This window comes from Diceros bicornis, chromosome 17 (assembly GCF_020826845.1).
Source record: "Diceros bicornis minor isolate mBicDic1 chromosome 17, mDicBic1.mat.cur, whole genome shotgun sequence".
Classification (NCBI taxonomy): domain Eukaryota; kingdom Metazoa; phylum Chordata; class Mammalia; order Perissodactyla; family Rhinocerotidae; genus Diceros; species Diceros bicornis.
In genome coordinates this window covers 21,649,093-21,664,662 of record NC_080756.1, presented here as the reverse complement: position 1 = coordinate 21,664,662, position 15,570 = coordinate 21,649,093, and positions in this window count along the sequence as shown.

The following is a 15,570-nucleotide window of genomic DNA, read 5'->3' as shown; positions in this document are numbered from 1 at the left end:
ATGATATATTTTGGAAACTGAAGGCAGATAGATGTATGCTATCTGATTTTGCAGAGCTAAGAAAGACAAATTCTAGACCAGCAGCTAGGCAGGGGCCTGGGACTGAGAACAAACCATGATGTGCATTGCAAAATCCTCTAGAATTGGGAAGGAAGGGTGTGGGGTGAAGGCTAAAATAGGAAAAACTGGTTGAAAGATATTTTAAAAAATTTTTAATCCCTTCCTTCATTGCACATAGCTTTGAGACCATCTCTTACTCATCCTAGCAGAAAATTGCAAGTTTATTCTTTAGAGAGAGTAAACAGAGTGATTTGGTCTCAGACACACTAGGTCTACTTGAAGGCGTTAATATTATGCCCAAAATAGGGGGATTAAAGAAACATATGCTTCCTAAGTGCTAAGACTCCCAGATCTCTTCTCCCATTTAACTCCCAGAATGCTGGCAGCCAGGTCTTTAGCCTCCAAGTAGAAGACCGGAAGAGTCGTCTCTCTGAGAAATCAGAGCAGCCCAAGAGGAAAGATAGAAACATACTGATATCAGGGATTCCTAATCAAAGACCCAACCAGATTAAACAATAAAAGGGCTCAAAGTTGACAAGTCTCACCAAAGCACTTGGAATTTCAATCAATGTTTTAGTTTTCTACTCTAAATATGAACAGACAATCAGTATTACTAGGCAAATGAGGAAAGCTTCCAATATGAAAGATAAATATCAAATAAAAAACTAATAGGAAAAAAAGGGCAACTTGGAGGAAACAGAGAATATACAGAAAGAAGAAAACCAAAAGTCAAAACCCAAAGACACTGAGAGAAGATGAAATGCATCCATGAAGCAAGTACAGGATGAGATAAAAAGAAATATTCAGAAAACTAACAAACAAAGGGCTCTTAGAATTAAATATGATAACAGAAATGAAAATCTCAATACAAGAGTTGGAAAATAAAGTTAAGGATACTTCTCAGGAAGTAAGGCAAAGAGCCAAAGAGATTATCATCTGGGAGGAAACCATCACCATGATAGTTAAAAAAAAAAAAATCTTAGAACCGAATAATTTCTTAGAATTGCATGACATTTCAGATTGAAGGGTCCACAAAATGCTCAGAGTCATAGAGAAAATAAAAATGCCATTGTAAAATTACAGTACACCGGGACAAAGAGAAGATTCTACAAGCTTTCAGATAGATAGAAATAGAGAAAAATAGAAATACAGATAGAAATAATAAGTGAAATAAAAAGAATCAGAAACCAAAAATGGTTTTGTACTTCTCAAAAGCAACTCCAGAATCTAGAAGACAATGGTAAATATCAAAGAAAAATATTATTTCCAAGCTAGAAAATGATACCCAGTGAAACTACCAATCAAGTGTGAGGGTAGAATAAAGACATTTCTGACATGGAAGTGCTTACATTTATCTCCCATACACTTTTTCTCAGAAGATACTAGAGGATAGCTTACTCCAAGAAAAGGGAAAACTAAGAAAAGAGGAAGATATGGGATACAGAAAACAGGTGAGCCAATAATAGAGAGGTGAAAGAAATCCCCAGTGAGGAAGAGATATCCTAAGATGAGAATTACATACCAGATTGGAGCAGTGTGACTAAAAAATCATACAGATTTAAGGGCTGTCATCTCCACTCCCACTGTCATGATGCCATTTTTTTCCATCTTGCCAAAGCTACTAGTAAGTATATTCCACCAAAAAAGAGAAAGAAATGAGATCCAGGAAAAAGGGAATCCAAATCAGGAGAAAGACAAAGGTAATTCCTAGGACAGCAGTGAAAGGAAGTCCCAGGATCACAGCTGCACAGCAGGACCAAAGAGCAATCAGGGTAGAATGAATCTCAAGGAAGAGTCTCAGTCTTTCTCTCATGGACACACACACACACACACACACACACACACACAGGAACTGATAGATTAGCTGATAAAATTGCCCTTGTAGGAAATTGTAGTGAGAGGTTACTGGAAGATATGAGAAGAAATAGCAATTGGTAAAAGAAAAATTATGTTAAAACTGTGAAAAATGAAGCTATTATTAACTTTAGGGAAAGAAGTAAGAATGTTATCATAGTACATTATAATAATCTGATAGGAATATCTGGACAGACAATAATAATGTAAATACTGAATTATAATCTCACCAAAAAACTGTACTATAACTGTACTGGGAGGATGGGGAAAGAAAAGCAGAGTAGATGGAAGCATACCAGAGCTAAATCCTCTCTAACATTCCTATCTACCATAATAGGAAGTCAAAGGACAATGTCAAAAATAAACGAGTGAACAAAATATTTAGAAATTTGGAGATAAGTAAACAGAGATATATAAAAGCCAGAAGACACAGCTAGAAGAGGAGCCAAAAGTTGTTCCCTCTGGGGAGGAGGACTTGGGGAAGTAAGGAGGAGTGGGGTAAAGAGCCACTATATTTACAATAAGTATTTCAATGCTATTTGACATTTAACTTTTTATACTTAGTGCATGTGATACCAGCCCTGATATCAGTTCTCCTACATTAAACCTAGAATATATGGGGTTAAAACCAAAAGCACTCATCCTCTTTCCCTGCTTCTCTCAAGTTGCTAGTTACCAGTTCTTGAGGTTTGTTACAGGGAAACTCATATCCAGAGAATATCAAGAAGCTAAAGCTTCTCAGATCTCAACTCCTTGGCTTCCTGGCGCCAGAACCCACCACCCACCACGGAGGCAGACAACCAAGGACACCTGCAGATTCCCTTACCTCCCCATCCTCCTCTCTGCCAGCAGTCCTCACAAACACAGGCTAGTGGGAAAGCGCTGACCAGCAAGGCCGCGGGCTCCCCCTCCCTACTAGCAGTCACATTCCTCACAACGTTTAAAACCCCACTGCCTCCCATCTTTCGGGGAGACGGGACAAATTTGAGAGCTCTTATGTCCTGGCTGACGTCACCTGAAATAAAAACTCTTTCCTTGCCATAAAACTGGCATTTCAATTTTTATTTGGACCCTCTTGTGTGGGGGGTAAAGAACCTGGGTATATATCCGGTAACACATGTATTACGTTAATCAAAATCAAAAGTAATATTTAAAATTATTGGGCTCCAGGAGAGGGCTTAATGCCTAATTTTAGCCTATATTTAAATTGGATATTCACTGTGAATATTCAGCATGCTCTCCCCTTGTAAATGCCCATAGTTTACAACCCCCTCCTTAATTCTCAAAATGTACAATGAAATCTCATGGACACAGAATAGGGGTGGGCAAACTACAGCCCTTAGGTAAAATTGGCCTGCCACCTATTTTTGCATGACCTGTGAAGTAAGAATAGCTTTTACAATTTTAAATGGTTGAAAAAAATCAAAAGGAGAAGAATATTTCGTGACATATAAAATTATATGAAATTCTTATTTCAGTGTCCATGCTCATTTGTTTATATTTTGTCTATGGCTGCTTTTGTGTTACAATGGCAGAGCTGAGTAGTTGTGACAGTGACTGTCGCCAGCAAAGTAAAGAATATTTGCTATCTGGCCTTTTATAGAAAATGTCTGACCACTCGTGACTTACAAGCTTAGTATCACAGTATGGGTATATGTAGGACCATCCTTCCTCTTTCAGCACCCTTCTGAACTCATATTCCTGAAATACATGTACGTATAAGCAAGCACACACTTCAAACTATCAGAAAATCATCTCCCCTATCTTCACCATCGAAGCTTTTTTGTCAAATTTCATCACAGAAATTCCGTGGCAGTCCTTATTTCCTAGGATTATGATTTTTGAATCATTAACTTATAACCTGTCATTTTCTCAATAAGAACAAAGAAAAACTTAGTTAGGACTTGACTGTAAGAAAAGTGAGGATGTCATCTTCTAGTCTCTAGCATTACTGTTAGCAGGAAGAAAGGGAAACTAGGAAGGTGGATGATCCAGAAAAGAAGAAAGTAATTAGAAACTAGCAATATTCTGATTTTCTTCATTACAACAGGGTCTAACTCCCCAAAGGTAGTACTACTAGCAGCCCTAAGAAAATGAAAACTGAAATGTATTTTTTTCATCATTAATTTTAAATCTAGATCTGTCCTCCAAAAAATTGATTCTAGAAAGGTAGCTTACCTGCAAGACTTTCTTTTGGTGAGCCTAGAGTGGTCCCAATCTGAATCTGCTTCTCAGAAAGTGAGATTAAGAAGTTTGGGGTGAGGGCAGAAGGCTAGAGGTCATAAACTGTTCTCTCTGCTAATAGTCAATATTGGGCTTAAACTATGGAAACAGTTTCACTCACTTACCTGGGCCTTCCTTGTTCCTCTAATCTGGGATACAAACGTCATAACTCTGCCTCTTAGGGCAGTTCTTCAGGTTATGGTTCAGTTTTCTCTACTGGAGAACTCAGTGATACCAACTCCACCGAAAGAACTCCCGGGTCCTGTTTCTAGATTGAGACCTGAACACCATTCCTTGTTGTTGTAGCATTCAAGGTTAAGCCTTCTTGGAAAACTGGCTTGAATTTTACAGACATGAGGAATAAGAGAAAGGGAAAGAGAAAACAGAATCCTCTTTTCAGGGGCTGTTAGGGACATTAAAGAAATTTCCAAAAGATTCTGGCCTAAAGCTAGAGCTAGGTTCTACTGAGATATAGGGTACTGAGAGTTAGCAGATGGACCTTCCAATCTCTACTCAACTTTGTTACCCTGGGTTATACCTCTAGTTTCATTCATTCCCATCATGACCTCTGCTGTGCTTCAACAGTTAATAACTTCAAGCAAAGAGGCAAGTCAATACTGGGTGGCTATAGGGCCTCAGGAAAGAATCATTAACCTCTTCTCTCAAAAGATTAGGGGCTCAAAAGAAATATAAACCTTCGTAACACAAAGGAAAGATACTAGCCCAATCATAAACCCCTTCCTCACTGCTTATTGTTTTCTTTTCTGGCAGAAAATTCCCCAAAAACATTTAGCAGTATTCCACATACTGAATTTGTATGTGTCTTTGCGGGAAACAAAGAGGCAATGAGCCCCATTCCGTCTCTCCAACTCTGCCCTTCTAGCCTCTTTCCCTCCCTAATCACCCAAGTGCCCCATTTCACTATTGTGTGAGCTTCCAGGGCTCTTTCTGCAAATCTTCTCTCATGTCATGATCACAAATTCCTCATCACTTTCTGGATGCTGCTATTGAACCGAGGACTAGATATCCTTGGGTAGAACACTAAGAATTTGCTCCTGTAACTCCAGGATCTGTTCCTTGGTGTGGTTCTGACCTCAACCCCTTACAGCATAGCTGCCAGAATTGAGTCAGAGCTAATTCAAAGAAGCTATAGCAGGAAATCTGAGGGCTAAAAGAGATCCCACTTAGATTGAATTCTTTATTCCAGGGGGGATGTTCCCACGCTTCATCACAGGAAGCTTCTGGCTTCAATGCCTGGCCCTGAAGGCATTATTCAGCTCAGAGGACAACTGGAGGCCATGGGGAAGCCACCTTCTAAGAAAAGAGATACAGACTTTCAGAAGTACAGCCTTCTGCATAAAGAGCTCTATGGAAATTAAACACCATCTCAGTCTACGTGCTAGCATTCCAAATTTCTGTTACATATCCCTGCTGACAATCCCCTCAGGGAGAAAGATCTGCCCCAGAACTTCCTTTAAACACTTCTATTTGTGTTTCTTACTTTTCTATTTCTTCAGCTACAATTCAGAGACACTTGGGGACCTCAGAGAAGCCAAGCTCAAAACCCTTGTAACCAGTGTAGCTTCTACCATGTGTTAAGTGCTTTACTCTGGTAAAAATCTCATTTGTGTTCTACCACAGCCTTAGGAAATAAGTATTAGTATCCCCATTTAATAGATGAGAAAATTCATGGAACTTGATTATGTCAGATTTAATGATAGAGCTGGGACTTGAATCCACGCTTTTCTAAGGCCAAGGCCTCTGCTCTTTCCATTTCCCATGCTGCTGCTCATCACTCGATTAGGAATTCAATTTCTAAAGATATTTAGGAAGGAAAGAATGAAATCCTCTAACTCCATCATTTCAGAGGTTAGTTTAGAACTGATAATATCAATCATTAGGAAGAGGAGGGGACATGAAATAGAAGGGATAATATAGCTGTAGTGTAAGCCCTGACAGTTTTTTTTCCTTCTTTTTTTGTAATGCAAGTGCCTGACTTAAGCTTTGATTACTGAGGCATCCACTTCAAAAAGGCATCCATTTCAAAGACAGCTGTCTTCAATAAACACATTGCCAGCCACAAGATTAGATAAAGAGCCAGACCGCCTCCCCACACCGAGGCTCCTTTGTTTTAGAGATCTTAGTTGACTTCAATAACCGACCATTTTGGGCAAGTTTTTTTTTTTTTGCTTGAGGAAAATGAGCCCTGAGCTAACATCTGTGCCAATCTTCCTCTATTTTGTACATGGGTTGCCGCCTCAGCACGGCCCCTGATGAGTGGCGTAGGTCTGCCTGGGAACCAAACCTGGGCCAATGAAGTGGAGCCTGCTGAACTTAACCACTAGGCCATGGGCTGGCCTTTGTTTTTTTTTCTCTTCCTGTGCTTTAAATTCCCGCTCTTATGTTTTAAATTCACCAGTAAAGAGTGGGCTGGAGAAACCCTAGACCCACACCGTCAACCCCAATAAAAGCAGAATCCCAGACCCATGTGTTCTCTCTGTCTTTTTACTAGTGACCTCGCTGTGTGGCCCCAGGGGTGCTGTGTAATTTCCAGGTCTTGTAAGTAATAAATCTTTATTTTTTCACAGTTCTCTAATGGTTATTGCTGAAGGGCATCTTGCAATCATAATAAGAACCACAAGGGCTGGTCCAGCCACAACTTTGGTTATTGATAGGCTGAGATCAGCACAAAACAATAGCTTAGGCTGGACTGCAGGATACAATTGAATACATCCACTTTACCAATTTCAAGGATCCCAGGCTCCTTGTCACTGGGAATTCTGTTATTCCTCCCTTCCTGAAGCTTACAGGAAGGGTAAGTTCTCTTTGTAGAGCCAAGCTACACGACAGAATTCCCAGGAGCTTCTGGGACTTCCATTTGTCTAGGCAGAAAAGCCAGAATTCTGACATCATCTTGCCCTAACTCTGCTTCTCTAGCCTTTCTCCACTCTCAGAGGTGTGAGAAGCTGATCATCTCCACACTTCACTGGCTTCCCTGGAGGTAAATCATTGGAGGCAGAGCATCGGTACTAGTTTCATCACTGTTGCTATGTAGTGGTGGGACCTTGGGCAAGGTCCTTGATCTCTCAATTTCCTCTTCTGTGAAATGAGGGGGCTGGCTAAGATCTACTATGGGGAGTCAAGCAATGGTCAAGGACAACCCATAGATTCTCTGACCCACACCATATATTCTTCCCTCCCAAGTCCCTATCCCATAATAGGTAAGGACTTTTACTTCCAGAGCGCTTTATCATGTTAGATTCAACAAATGCCAAGAATTGGCTTCTTTGTGCCAAGACCTGTGCTGATCATCTTCATATATCTGGCCTTTCAAGTTAGCACCCTCTGGGAGAAAGAAACAAAACCAAACACAACCCTCCCTCCTTCACCCCAATGCTTAGGTGACCAAAATAATGGTCCTAGTCAGATTCTGGAACTCTCAGTAGTTTCAAAGAAAGAGACTGAAGGAGAAAGTGGGGCCTGTTCTTCAGGAGGGTGAAATTTAGGAGGCTGCCAAATTCTACCCCAGATTGTCTATAGCTATCCTCTCACCCACTTCTCTGTCTCATTAATAAGGAGCACAACAGCCTTTTACATCAGAGGCAGATGACTGCAACCGCATCTTGAAGGAGAAGGGGCCTCTCAGGCTCCATCTCAGACTCAGGACACAGGACACCCTCTGACTACACTTCCCACAAGCCACCGCTCAGCTCCCCGGTAGCCGAACTTTCTTCCTAGTGGGCGTGCATGCTCTGATCCTCAGCACAGGATTCCTGCGCGATTGGAGTACAGTACTGAATAGCACAGGTTCGACTCACCCAGCCTTCAGAGTGCGGGAAAGGGGTGACCAACAAAATGGGAACTTTCGACTTTTACTCCAGGCACCCAGTCTTTCTCCAACACCTCTTGCGGTAGCCCCGGGACCTCACATGGTCCATCAGGTGCCCGTGGCCCCCTGAGGACAGGAGTGCGCTGCGTGCATCCCCTCACAGCCATAGGGCAAGAAGAAGGAGTCAGAGCCCCAGGAAAGGGGCTTTGGCGAAACTGCACGGAAATCATTCGTGCAGCTTGCATAATTTTAGTACTAAGTGTCGGAGGCGGGGAGAAAATTGTGAACAGGAGTGAGATAAGCAGTCAATTTCTTAGCCAATCATAACGCACAACTGATGTTGCAGACCTGAAAAACCTGCCCCATTACCATGGCAACAACCCAGGGATTAAAATTTCTGTTTTTTTTTCATTCTCAAATCAACAAACAGCGGTAGAGGCCCATCGAATAAGATCCAGCCCTTGCTTTCTAGGAGACGATGTAAGGAGGACAGTAGGTCAATCGAGAAATATTTATTAAACTTCTACTGTGTAGGCAACATACTAGACACAGAGGTAAAACAATAAATAAAACGCTGTCCTTGCTTTCAAGCAAACTATTCTAAGACAGAAGTGATGATTGTTGTGATGTGTGCTATGGGAACAAAACTCAAAGACTCCTAACCTAGACTGTTGAAGTGGAGGGAGAGAGAGTCAAGGAAAGCCGCCCAGAAAAATAATAATAAGGGTGCAAAGTAAGTATACCAATGAGGCACAAAATGCCTGGATTTTTAAGCAGATGCAAAAGGTTATATTATGCTGAGGGAATCCGGACAATGTCATGAAGAGGTGTAGTTTGAGATTGGTCTCAAGGTAGAGGAGAGTTTATGATTTCCACATGTGGAAACGAGAAAGAGGATATTAAAAGCTAAGGTAAAGGAGTACTGTATTTGCTTTCTTAAGCTATAACAACACTGTCTATAAAGCACTAAGTGCTCTAGAAATATTAGCCTATTTATTCCTCCTAATAACCACGTTTATAGATGAAATTGACAGAAGTTGTCACTTCCTCAAGGTCACAGCAAATAAGTGACAGAGCTGTGATTCAAACCCAAGTTTGCCTGACTCCAAAGTCCACGCTTTTAGCCATTACAGTAGTGCAAGCCAGGCTTTGTGGGTAATGGCAACTCTGCCTTGATGTCCTCCAGTGTTGAAGTTAACAACTACAATTTAAGCACTTAAGTACTGAACTCAGTCAATGTCGTCAAAAAGAAGTAAGCAGACAAACAAACCAGAAAACAGGAAGAAAAAGAAATAAACTGGTCAATGTGGATAAGAATATTGTTATAGTCTAATATTTGGAAGAGTTCTAGTTATTTGAGGATATCAGTAACCAAGGTACTTTCTAAGGTGAATTATTTTTTGACTAGCTAAAGGTCTATCACAGTTGACCCAGTGATAATCAGTGCTTACTTCAATGGGAGGAAAGGGACCCTGAAGGAGGGTAGCCAGGGGAACAATTTATTTCTGAAGGTAGTAAATATCAACAGAGTGACCACAAAATGATGGTCTAGGAGACACACAGGAATTATGAAAGAGAAAGATGGTGCAATTTCAGGCCAAATAAGTGGTGCAGAATCCTTTCAGGGTATAACAGGCTTTAATGCAGGAGACAAAGTTTGTAAATGGCAATAAACATTTAAGGGAATTTAATTTGTCAAATTTATAAGCTAAATGAGAAATAAATCTAAAAAGAAGTAAACATAAACTTTTACAACAAAATCTAGGTTGAATTTAAAGTTTATACCTTATACTATTCAAAATTAAAATACAAATCACTCAGTGTTAGCTCTCCCTAATATACACACATACAAGTGCCCCTCAGAGATTATAACCTACTAACACTAGGTGTCAAATAGGTGACAGGAAAATTCAGCATCTCTCCATCACCCAGGGGCTTTTTGTTCTTAGTGTTTAACGTCCAAACAGAGAACAAAGGAGTTCAAGTTTCCCTGGATTAGGATGAAACTGTGCCTGTACCCACAAAGTTAATGTGGGAAACAAAGTAACCAAAGTTTCTGAGTTTGCCTTGCAGAACAGCAGGAGGACCGCTGATAAGAGAGTAGCTTGCTGACAGCCCTTCACCTGACTAAGCATCACTCAGCACTGAGAAGCTAAAATGACCAATTGTAAGCTTCACGTCATAGACTAAAGATCCACCACATGCAACCCTTGGAACCTCCCAGAATTTGCACATGTGGCCCATAAAGAAATATGAAAGTCGCCCCAGCGCAGAGGACTCTTAGAACTTCAGCCCCCAAGGCCACATGCTCCCCTCCCGGTCTTATTCTCACAATGTGCTTTGGAAAAATGCTTAGAATTGCACGTAGGCGAGCTAATCTGTAACTGATAGAAAGAATAACTTGTTAGCAGAAAATTTATGTCCTCTGCCCAAACTGTTCCTTCTGTCTCAGATAAGGAAGTAACTTAGGTTTTCTTAGATTTCTCAGGAATGTTGCATTCAGCAGATCCGCTACAGAGAGGCACCCAACGTTCTGCAGTCATCCATGACATGACATTTCTTAGCCCCTCCCCAACACTGTTTGCTTTATGTTGTCATCTGCTTTATGTAAACCATCTTGAAGATGGGTTTTTTTAGGATAGTCCACTATCTCCCGATTTGCTAGCTTATTGCTTATTAAACTTCTTTCTCTATCACCACCTGCTTGGCCTTTTATCTTGCAGTGAGCAGACTGAGCCCTTGTTCGGTATCAATGTCACGGTTGAGATTGTAATATGAATTACATTAATTCAAAATGAATTAAATAATTAATGTAATTAGCATGAACTATATGATTTAATATGACTAGGCAAGTGTAGAGGACAATATGAACCAGTACTTCCTGGACCCCAGTGGGCAAACCCCTTGTGAAGAAATAAAACTTTGCCTCTCGTTCCAGATACCCTTTCTACTAGCCCTGTGCCAGTCATAATCCTCTCTCTTGCCCCATATGTAACCACTATTCTGACTTTTATAGTAATCACTCCTTGCTTTTTCAAAATATACTTTTATCACTCAAATGTGCATTCCTAGTCATATAGTTTAGTCTTGTCCATTTAAAAAATATTTGATGTCTTTTAAGTCTCTTTTAATCTATAGAGTTGTCTTTTCTATCTTTTCATTATGATTTATATGCTGACAACGTAGGCCCATTTGCCCTATAGAGTTTCCCACAATCTAGATTTTGCTGACTGCATACTCATGTCCAATTCCACACGTTCCTTTATCTTCTATATTTTCTGCAAATTAGCAGCTGATTCCAGAGACTATATCAGACTCAGGTTTGATCTAAATATTAAAGATATATGTGGTGTTTGGCAAGACTATAGGAGGCAAGTAATATCTAGTTGTCTCTTTGTGATGTTAGCAGACATTGATGCTTCACGCATATCTCTCAATTTATCAGGAGTTGCAAAATGGTGGTATGCTTTTTTTTTCCCTCTCTTATTTGGAATACTTTTATATAAAGAGACACTTCATCTATTTCATCTACTATTTGGTTATACAGTGGTACAGTTCATATGGGAAAGGCCAGATAAATGCTTGATCCTTTCATTTACCAGTGTTCAAAATAATAAAGTGGTTTCCTATTATCTTCTGTGAGGGACCAATTCTTTTCTTTTTCAAATGTCATTATGAACTCATGAATTTAAACAAATTTAAACATATTTCAATCTCTGGTATGTCTTATCCTTATTAATGTTCAAATTATCCCTTCTTTGGCTAGTGGAGCATCTTTAAGTTGGCTCCTGAGTCCTTCTGATATAACCCAGTAGTCTTTGAGAGCTTCCTAACTATCTAGTGTGTCAAGATGTTCCAAGCTTATCTTGTACATTTCCTGCTCTAGATTTGGAATTGGCCACCCCTCGAAAAAGCCCAGGTTTCTTCTAATGTGAAATGATATTTTAAGACCACATTATAGATGCTAGGAGTGCTCATTGCTACTGTTTTTTGTTTTTGTTTTTCTTTTGCACATTGTTTTTAGGCATTTTTGGTGGACATAGCAATTATGAATATACATATACATATTAAAGTACCTTATGAGTTCATACTGATATTTCCAATTCAAATTCAAGACTACAGAGTTTTTAACTTAATATTTTTGGTATTACATCTGTATCTCCCTTCTTCTACATTAATAGTCCTGATTATTATTAAGGATAAAGAGATGATAGATTTAGAAAATCTCATAATTACTCACTTGTTTTATCCCATATCAATACAGTCTCAGAATAACAATACTAAGACTACCACCATAATAACTACTGAAAAGAAACACTAAACATTTTGGGCATATCCTGTCAGCTTAGTTTTGCCTGTTTTGAACTTCATATGTATGGAATCATACAGTATGTATTCATGTCTCTTTTTTCACTCTACATAATGTCTGTGAGATTCATACTGAGAGTTTTTTTCCCCATTGTTATGTAATGTTTCATTATATACTTAATTAAAAAATGAATAATTATTTAGGAAAATTTATCCGGTTCAGGTGCAGTGACCATTTATCACACATGAGAGAGGTTCAAGAATCTGGCCTCAGAGACCACATAGTTTGTGCTCTGACTCTTTGAATTAGACTCCAGATCTCAAGCAGTATGTTGATATAAACTGAACTTCATTTTCCTGACTTCATTTTCACTTCTCATTCCTATTTCATCTCTACAATAAAGTTAAAAGAAACAGAGATATCGATGGAATTATCCTACAGACTCAAGCCTTGGTCCAGCCAATTATGATTGATGTAGTACAAGTTTCCATAACCTTACGTCAGCACTGAGCCATAGGAAGCCATACCTTCAGAGAATCCTATAGTGTTAGGAGGAGGACACTTGAAAATCAACCATTTCTGTGGCATCAAACCTATGGTCTCCAAATCTCTAGGAGTTCATAAACAATTTTCAATATTTCAAATGTTCTACCAGAAATCACACAGCTACTCAAGTCTGTGCATGCTAAATCAAATCTTGTTTCTTTGCTTTTGGCTGACATATCAACTCAGGGTGACAATCATGGTTATCTTAGGCTCATCAGAAACAAAAATGTCTTTAATTAATAAGAAATAGGAAACAAATAGTTTCTTAATAAATACACTACTTTACAAGACAAAATCTTTTGAAGCATGGGACCCAAGAAGGAAAAATAGTAACAAGTTAGGGTTCTTGATGGTCTAACTGCTGTAGTCCAACCTGCCCATGTTGAGGATACATAGGCTTGGAGAGGTGAAATGATTTGCCCAAAGCTACTCTCCTAGGGAATATAGTTAGCAAAGGCATATGAATTTTTTTTCTTGTCTTAAAATACACATAACAAAAAGTTTACCATCTTAATCATTTTTAAGTGCACAGCTGAGTGGTATTACATATGTTCACATTGTTGTGCAGCCATCACCACCATCCATCCCCATAACTCTTTTCATCTTGTAAAACTGAAACTCTATACCTATTAAACAATAACTCCTCATTTTCCCCTCCCCCTCACCCCTGGCAATCACCATTCTACTTTCCATCTCTATGATTTTGACTACTCTAAGTACCTCATATAAGTGGAATCATACAGCATTTGTCTTTTTGGACTGGTTTATTTCACTTAGCATAATGTTCTCAAGGTTCATCCATGTGACAGCATATATAAGAATTGTCTTCCTGTTTAAGGCTGAATAATATTCATTGTATGTATGTACCACATTTTGCTTATCCATTCATCTATCATTAGACACTTGGGTTGCTTCCATGTTTTAGCTATTGTGAATAATGCTGCTATGAACATGGGTATACAAATATCTCTTTGAGACCCTGCTTTTAATTCTTTTGGGTATATACCCACAAGTAGAATTGCTGGATCATATGGTAATTCTATTTCTAATTTTTTGAGGAATTGCCATACTGCTCTTCACAGTGGCTGTTCACACACCCACCAACAGTGCACAAGGGTTCTAATTTCTCCATATTCTCACCAACACTTGTTGTTTTCTGTTTTTTATAGTAGCCGTTCTAATGGGTGTGAGGTGGTATCTCATTGTAGTTTGGATTTTCATTTTCTTAATAACTAGTGATGTTGCGCATCTTTTCATGTGCTTATTGGCCATTCATATATATTCTTTGGAGAAATGTCTATTCAAGTCCTTTGCTCATTTTTGAATTGGGCTGTTTGTTTTTTTTGTTGTTGAGTTTTAGGAGTTCTCTATATATTCTGGATATTAATCCCTTATCAGATATATGATTTGCAAATATTTTCTCTCATGGGTTGCCATTTTACTCTGCGGATATTGTCTTTTGATGTACAAAATTTTTTAATTTTCATCAAATCCAATTTGTCTGTTTTTTCTTTTGTTACCTGTGCATTTGGTGTCAGATCCAAGAAATCATTACCAAGTTCAATGTTGTGAAGCTTTTGTCCTATGTTTTCTTCTAAAAGTTTTATTGTTTTAGGCCTTACATTTAGGTCTTGGGTCCATTTTGAGTTAATTTTTGTATATGGTGTTATGTAAGTGTTCAACTTCATTCTTTTGGATGTGGATATCCAGTTTTCCCAGCATTATTTGTTGAAAAGACCATCCTTTCTCTATTGAATAGTCTTGGCACCCTTATCAAAAATCATTTGACTGTATATGCGAGGGTTTATTTCTGGGCTCTCTATTCTATTCTATTAGTCTATCTGTCTGTCTTTATCAGCAAAGGTATTTTTAACCACAGCACAACAGTGTTCTATGCCTGCTTATTTTTTTAGACCAAAGAAGAACGTGAAGCTGGTAGCCAGCCTGAGGGTGAAGAGGTGTGTTTTTGTAAACTTCAGTAGCCTTCTCTGAGAATGAGTAATCTCAGTCATTATCCTCAGCCAAGTTTCCTCCTCTTTAAGAGAAATATTAATGCCTATCTGTTACAGTTTTGATAAGAACTGCATGTAAAATAAATCACTCATTTAGTATAATTCCTGAACTTCAGTAAATTCTACCTGTTAGATATGCTAGGCCAGTGGTTCTAAAAATGTGGTCCCCAGAACAGCAGCAACAGCATCAGTTGGGAATTCATTAAAAATACAAATTCTTAAGACATACAGATGGCCAACAGGTACATGAAAAGATGCTCAACAACACTAATCATCAGGGAAATGCAAATCAAAACCACAATGAGATTATCACATCACACTTGTTAGAATGGCTACAATCGAAAAGAAAAGAAATAACAAGTATTAGCATGGATGTGGAGAAAAGGGAACCCTTGTACTCTGTTGGTGGGAATGTAAATTGGTGGAACCACCATGGAAAACAGTATGGAGCTTCCTCAAAAAAACTAAAAATAGAACTACCATATAAGCCAGGAATTCCACTTCTGGGTATTTATCCAAAGAAAGTGAAAATAGTCACTCAAAAAGATATCTGCACCCCTATGTTCACTGCAGCATTATTTACAATAGCCAAGACATGGAAACAGCCTAAGTAACCACTGATGGATGAATGGATTAAAAAAATGTGATACACACACACACACAGGAATATTATTCAGCCATAAAAGAATGAGCTCTTGCCATTTGCAACAACATGGATGAACCTTGAGGGCATTATG